Here is a 7,545-nt window from a genome sequence, read left to right on the forward strand (position 1 = left end):
AATATAGCCAATATGTGAATCCCATTGCAAAAGCTGCCATAAAAAGTAGTTAGACACACTATGTCATCATAACTGAGATCCTTTCCCCAAAAGTCTCCATAAAGAGGAACCCAAACACAACGGTGTCACAATCTTGGGTGATGTAAATTTTAAAGTTAGCACTTAGAACTAAAATTAAATGTCATCAAGGTTACCCTTAAAAGCCCTTTAGAAATCTTGGAGGTAGAGTGCTTGTCTAGTATGGCACAAAGCCCAGTTCAATCCCAGCATCATAAAGATTAAATAATTAAGATAACTGGTGGCAGTATGCCTATACTCCCACCTACTTGAGACTGCAGCATGAGGTTCACTTGAGCCCTGTCGTTCAGAGTGCAGCCTATGCAATACAGCAAGAGTCTGCCTCTAAGAATGGAGACTAGTGGGAACAATAATGTTTTCTATCAAAAAGTATTAGGATCATACTTTGTGTCATGGGTAACATTCAGGCCCAGAGGAACACATGAGCACCTAGGTCCTCTGACAAGGTTCAGGAAATTCCTCACCAATGGGAGTGCAAACAAGATTAAATTTAACCACAGTGTTTTCATTTTTATAGCTAAATGCATATATTGTGGGATTGGACTCAGTTCTCAAGTGGGAAAAAAGTGATGACTGTAACCCAGGAACTGATACCACGTTATCACTCATTCAGAAATCATTTGGGTGCTTGGCTTCATCAGCAAATATATAATTTAAAATTCAAAGAAACCATTTTTCCTTAGGTATTCAGAGATACCCTAAAGGTGAAGAGCAGAGAGGCTGCCTCCAGAGTAGACAATTGGCACAGAGGAAGTTAACCGGCGAAAATATCTAAAAGTAGCCACAAACTGTTTCTCCGTGGCTTAATAGATAGCTTGGGCTGCATGACGAGTAGAAAGGACCATTGAGATAGGCAGACCTTTAGCTTATGGAAACACTGAGACATTCGAAGAGGTCGTTTCTGAGCTCCAGAGAGAAAACGGCTCCTTCAGGAATGCAAGGTACTCGGACGGGGTGGGTTGGGTGGGCGTGCAAAGTGGATCCGCTTACCGCGCCTCCAGAAACTCAGCTGGAGCACTAAGCACCCACCCTTCTAGAAAGCCCACTGGCCACCTACAGCCTTCATCACTCCCGCAGCAACAAAACAGCCTGGTGTAGAGGCCGTGACAGACAGCAGCCTCCACAAGCCTCACGTTGTGGTCAGTACAGGACAGCCTACCCAAGTGATCCACAAGCGAGCCATAGCCTTCCCCTGGGTGAGTGACCAGGCAGCAATGGGGCAGTGACAATGAACGAGAACAGGGGATGAAAACCTACAGTCTGGAAAGTTACTATGGTTCGAGCCAGATGGGAATAGCACGAACCACTCCCGTGCTGACCCTGTGTTTCCAACAGACTGCGCATCTGAGGTATGCTCAACATCGTGAGTATTTCTCATGAGAGTCTGTCATAGGGGGAGGCTCGTTCCTCAGGGTGAGAAGTCAGCATGGGCTTTTGAAGATCATGCCATTTACCCACCATCCTGCCGTGAGAGGCTCCCGGTCCTGGGGGCTGCGCAAAGGAGAGCTCGGGCCCAGCTGGAGGTCAGGATAATTGCTTCAGATTATGGTCAGCTTCCAAAATCAAAGCAAGGATGGAGGTCACGTTGTGTTTAGTGGTAAAATAATCCTTCATTTTCACTGTGGATTCCTGGAGGGACAGTTTTAAAACAGAAATTTGAGAACACTTGAATTATTCACTAAAGAAAAAATTAAAAGGAAACCAATGAGGACAAATTATAGCATTACAAAAGATTTCCAGGTTTAGGAACCGAGGACAAGGATGTACGATTCAACAGAATAAACGCGAGGCAAGGGCTGGACAGAGTGAGACAGAGGAATGGTCCATTTTGCCACCTTCTCCATTTTTCCAGAAGATCTTATTCTTGTAGCTAAGCAAATGAATAAAGGCTCACTCCAAAGCTAGGAAACTCATTTTTTCCTTATTCAAGAAAATATGTGACCACCAGTGATACTGAAGACTTGAAAAGCGAGAAAACAAGATGATAGGCAAAAAGATAGAGACATATATATATATATATACTTAAACACACAAAGAAAGAAATTGAATATATTGGAAAATGGAAAAACCTCCTATTCTCATGGATTGGTAGGATCAACATAGTGAAAATGGCCATCCTACCGAAATCTACAGATTCAACACAATCCCCATCAAAATTCCAACACAGTTTTTCACAGAACTTAAAAGGACAATTTTTAGCTCTTTATGGAAGTGCAAAATACCCAAAATGGCTAAAACAATCCTGAATAATAATAAATGAACTGATGAACTATCAGCACCCCCAATTTCAAGTTGCATTACAGAACTACAGTAATATAAACAGCTTGATGTTGACATAAAAACAGGCATGTTAACCAATGGAATCAAAATGAAGACACAGGCATAAGTCCACACACCTGTGGGCACCTGATTTTTGATTTTAAAAAAGACAAATACATACTGGAAAAAATACAGCAACTTCAACAAATGGGCTTGGTCAAACTGGATGGCTGCAGGTAGAAGAATCCAAATACATCTATATTTATCGCCCTGCACAAAACTCAACTCCAAATGGATCAAGGACCTCAACATAAAGACAGATACCCTGAATCTTATAGAAGAAAACTAGGGAATGATCTTTTTAAGAAAAAAAATATTTATTTATTATGTATACAATGTTCTGTCTGTATGCCTGCAGGCCAGAAAAGGGCACCAGACCTCACTGCAGATGGTTGTGAGCCACCATGTGGTTGCTGGGAATTGAACTCAGGACCTTTGGAAGAGCAGGCAATGCTCTTAACCGCTGAGCCATCTCTCCAGCCCCCTAGGGAATGATCTTGAACATACTGGCGCAGGAAAAGATCTTTTAAACAGAGCACATAAACACAGGCACTAAGACCAACAATTAACAAATGGGACCTCACGAAACTGAAAAGCTTCTATATGTTAAAGGACACCATTATTCAGACAAAGTGGAACACTAGGAAAATATCTTCATCGACTATACATCTGATAGAGAGCTTATACCTAAAACATATAAAGAAATAAAAAATAAACCTTGAGCATCATGAAAACAAATAACCCAATTTAAAAATGGTGTGCAGAACTAAACAGAGAGCTCCCAAAAGATCAAACACAAATGACTGACAAACACTTAAAGATGTGCTCAACAGCTTGAATGGTGGTGGCGCACGCCTTTAATCCCAGCACTCCAGAGGCAGAGGCAGGCAAATATCTGAGTTCCAGGCCAGCCTGGTCTACAGAGCAAGTTCCAGGACAGCCAGAGCTTTACAAAGAAACTCTGTCTTAAAAATGAAAGAAGAGGAGGAGTGTGGTGATATCTTGTTCATACAAATAAAGCTTGCCTGAAGATCAGAGGGTGGAGCTAACCACTAGGTAACCATAGAGGTCTGGAGGTCTGTACAGACAGACAGAAAGTGATAAGGTGGGAGGAGAGAGGACATGATAAGCTGGGAGGAAACAGAAACTCAAGTCTCTTTTCAGCTGGGAAGTTAAGAGCTAAAATGGCTGTGGTTTTGCTCATTTATATCTCTGATCTCTCAGCATTTTCCCCAATATCTGACTCTGGCTTTTATTATTAAGACCTATTAGAATTTATGCTGCAGATTGGCACCCAATGTGGGGCAGGAATTCACAAAGAGTCACTTGCCTGTGGCTTTGTAGCCACCAGCACAGGCTGGAGCTGCACATGGGGCTCCTGCCCTGCCTGGCTAGGTTTTCTTTTGGTTTTCCCCTAAGCCTCTAAGTGAGTTTGAGATTTGTTGTTGATGATGATGATGTTGCAGCCTCTCTGCAGCAAACTCCACAGGTCCAAACTCCACAGGCACATGGGCACCAAATATCATAGGACTTACCCACCCTATGTGGGCTGGCCCTGCCTTCAGGAAGTTCCTACAACCTGTACTTTTTCCGCACAATGCCTGTGTGTTTTTCAGACAGCCAGCTTTCTATCCAGCTCTCTTTCCCTATCCTCCCTCTCCTTCCACTTGCAGCTCATGGCTACACCCAGCTGCTGCAGCTGTCGTCAATCAGGCCGTTCACCGCCTGTGTTCTCCATCAGACATGCTACACCTCACAGTTCACGGACATTGTTGGCATATCTGCTAAATTGGGATTTCTTAAAGGGAGGAATTAATTACGAGAGTTTTTTCCCACATTAAAAAAAATGAGAAACACAGCCAGGCAGTAGTGGTGCATGCCTTTAATCCCAGCACTCAGGAGGCAGAGACAGGCAGATCTCTGGTTTACTGAGAGAGTTCCAGGACAAGGTCCAGAGCTACAGAGAAACCCTGTCTTGGAAAACCAAAAAAATAAAAAATAAAAAAATGGGAAATTCTATTTCTATGGAAGGATTTAGGTCTCTGTATGATGTGCTGGACAGCTTGAGAATGGAACAATTAAATGAAAGGGTTACTAATTTAGATGAGACTTACGTAATGTCAATTATAAACATTATCAGTTTTATCATCTTTCTTTTTTCATTAAAAAGTTTGTTAATTGAGCACTAAAATACAAGTTTTAGAAAAAATCAATAAAATATATCATAGAGATATTCAGATCCAGATAGAGGAATGTAATGTAGAACCAATTTAATTATAATTAAATTGTAAAACCAATTACATTATAAGGTTAGAGAGGAGCAGCCTAAGGTTTTCAAACAACCAATTTTAATTTATTCAATCACATTACAAGAACTGCCAAATGATAGACATCCCAAGGCTGTATAAGAGTTAAATGGACTCCTGTGGAAATATTAGATATAAGGAGATTCAGGGAAACAATAGTCTTATATGGCATGCATTCACCTTTTGTGAAACAGATGGTTTTTTTTGTTGTTGTTGTTTTGTTTTGTTTTTTGTTTTTTTTTTTTTTGCAGGTTGGCTTTAGAATGTCTTTTTTTTCTTTTTATTTATTTATTTATTAAAGATTTCTGCCTCCTTCCCACCACCACCTCCCATTTCCCTCCCCCTCCCCCAATCAAGTCCCCCTCCTTCGTCTGCCCTAAGAGCAATCAGGGTTCCCTGCCCTGTGGGAAGTCCAAAGACCATGTGAAACAGATGTTAAACTAGTGGTCAACTTGTAAGAAAATTATTCCTAGAGACTAGATTGACTTGATTAAAGTGGTCATTGAGTCTAGTCCTCAATTACAATGGACCACCTTGTTGAAAGAGGGTAAGACCACTGAACAATGAAGTGAAGTAGGGCTTGAGGTATGGAAATTTCCCAGGACCAACTTTTTGAAGAGAGAGCTTATGCTTATGTACAAAGGCAATATCTATATGATGACTACATCCTAAATTTATGCAACACAGAAGCTTTGGATGCTTGAAACAGAATTACTGAAGTTATACAGGGCCCAAAGAAAGCCTTCATGGATTTCTTACAAAGATTGACTTCAGCAGTAAATAGAACGACACCAGATTCAGAAGCTAGACAAATAATAATTGAATAGCAAAGGTTCAAAAAAAGACTTTTCCATCATGTGGCAACAAGTCATGAAAATTATAAGGAAATGTCCTACTTGTTCTTTATATAACCAAACACCACTATCTGCAGGAAGTAACCCAAAGGGTACTCAAAGGAATGAAATCTGGCAGATGGATATGTTCCATTTTGCAGAATTTGGAAAAGTAAAATATGTATACCTATTCAGGTTTTCAATGGGCAACTGCTTTGAGTTCAGAAAAGACTGATTTGGTAATCACACATTTGCTAGAAGTTATGACCACCATGTGCATACCTGAACAAATAAAGACAGACAATGCTCCAGCATATGTCTCTAAGAAAATAAAAGTGTTTTCTTATTTTAATATAAAGAATATTATAGGTACACCATACAATCTTACAGGGCAGGCAATTATAGAGAGATCAAATTGAACTCTAAAGGATATGATAAAAAAAAACAGAAAGTGATGAAATGGACTCCCAGAAATAGATTGAATAATGTTTTATTAACTTTGAATTTTCTAAATGCTAATGAGAAAGGAACAACAGCTGTGGAGTGACATTGGATAGTAGAAAGAAATACAGAATTAAGTCAACCAGTATACTTTGAAGATGTGCTGACCTCAGAATAGAATATGTGTTACATTGGGGAAGGGGTTTTACTTTTGTTTCTAAAGGAGAAGAAAAGTTATGCATCAAAATTGATAAAGATTAGATTTGAATAAGAGACATCCCTTGATTAGGAGAGATGATAGTTCATCACACAGCATGGTCATTCAATCTAAACTAACTTTAAAACTAACAAATGCATTTCATTTGATCATATATAACTTGCCATAAGAAAACCTCCACAAAATTAGAATTTGGGAATGATTTTATTCTTGTCTTTTCAGGAGAATAAAGGCATCCAGCTAGGAAATCTGAAGACCACTGGACAACTGAGACATCTGAAGAAAGGAACAAATCATCCATAAAAAAAAAGAAGAGTAAATTGACCTATTGTTATATCATATTTCCAAAAGGGTAAAATTTTGTAAATCTTCCAAAATGTTTGTATCTGCTATTTAAGAATATGACACCCACATTCCCAAGAGGTGGGGTGGGTGGTTTTTGGTTGTTCAATGGTTGATGGATATTTGTCATTGTTTAGAGGGATTGGTTTTTTTTTTTTTTTTTTTTTTTGCTTATTGGTCTTTGTTTGTATCTTATGATTTTCAATTTTGTATTTTTGTGGAGTTTGTTTGCGTGTGTATGTTTCTTGTGTTTTATTTCTTTGTTTATTTGAGGATTTGTTCAGTGGTTAGAGCACTGCCTGCTCTTTCAAAGGTCCTCAGTCCAGTTCCCAGCAACCACATGGTGGCTCACAACCATCTGTAATGAGATCTGGTGCCCTCTTGAGGAAGGAATCTGGTCAGTCATCCTCATCAACTTTGACCATGAAACCCAATATGGACAAGTTCAACAGAACTGCCATGTGCGAGCTGCCCATGCATGCTTCAGCATTGCCAGGGCATACATTTCATTTTCACTTCATTTTGTTTGAAGACTTTTGCTGACCTGTTTTCTAAAGAAGCAAAGAAAATGTGTGGAGTTAGGTGGGTGAAGAAATGGACAGAATCTGGGAGGAGTGGGAGAGACAAAGCCATGATCAGAATATATTGTAGCCGGGCGTTGGTGGCGCACGCCTTTAATCCCAGCACTTGGGAGGCAGAGGCAGGAGGATCTCTGTGAGTTCGAGACCAGCCTGGTCTACAAGAGCTAGTTCCAGGACAGGCTCCAAAACCACAGAGAAACCCTGTCTCAAAAAAAAAAAAAAAAAAAAAAAAAAAAAAAAAAAAAAAAAAAACTCAATAGAATATTTAGAATAAAAAGATCCAATCAGTCTTTTCTAAAAGCGATCCTAAAACTTAGTCTTGGTCACTGACTTTCCGTAAGTGAGTGTATTAGTTCATCTTCCTTTTCTGTAATATCTAAAAGCAGTACAGCAGTGACTATAACAAGTGAGTACTCTCATACCTCTGT

This window comes from Chionomys nivalis, chromosome 12 (genome assembly GCF_950005125.1).
Source record: "Chionomys nivalis chromosome 12, mChiNiv1.1, whole genome shotgun sequence".
Lineage (NCBI taxonomy): Eukaryota > Metazoa > Chordata > Mammalia > Rodentia > Cricetidae > Chionomys > Chionomys nivalis.